The sequence below is a fragment of the Arachis ipaensis genome, chromosome B05, assembly GCF_000816755.2.
Source record: "Arachis ipaensis cultivar K30076 chromosome B05, Araip1.1, whole genome shotgun sequence".
NCBI lineage: Eukaryota > Viridiplantae > Streptophyta > Magnoliopsida > Fabales > Fabaceae > Arachis > Arachis ipaensis.
The window spans coordinates 146,578,723-146,578,998 of NC_029789.2; positions in this window are offsets into that span (position 1 = coordinate 146,578,723).

The following is a 276-nucleotide window of genomic DNA, read 5'->3' on the forward strand; positions in this document are numbered from 1 at the left end:
CTCTCAGTTTATATATATATAAGTATTTGTTTAAGTGAAAATTTTTATAAAATATAAAAAAAAGATAATTTTTCTTATTTAAGTTAGATTTAAACTAAAATTTGATAAATAAATACGAAAATAATACGTTTATTAACCCTCAAACATAACTTGATTCATCTAAATCTCACTAAAAAGATTTTTAATCTTAGAAAAAATAATCTATTTGTCCTTTTCTCAAAAAATTATGATTATTTATACAAGTTAAGAAAAATCAAATTATAAAGAATTAAAATA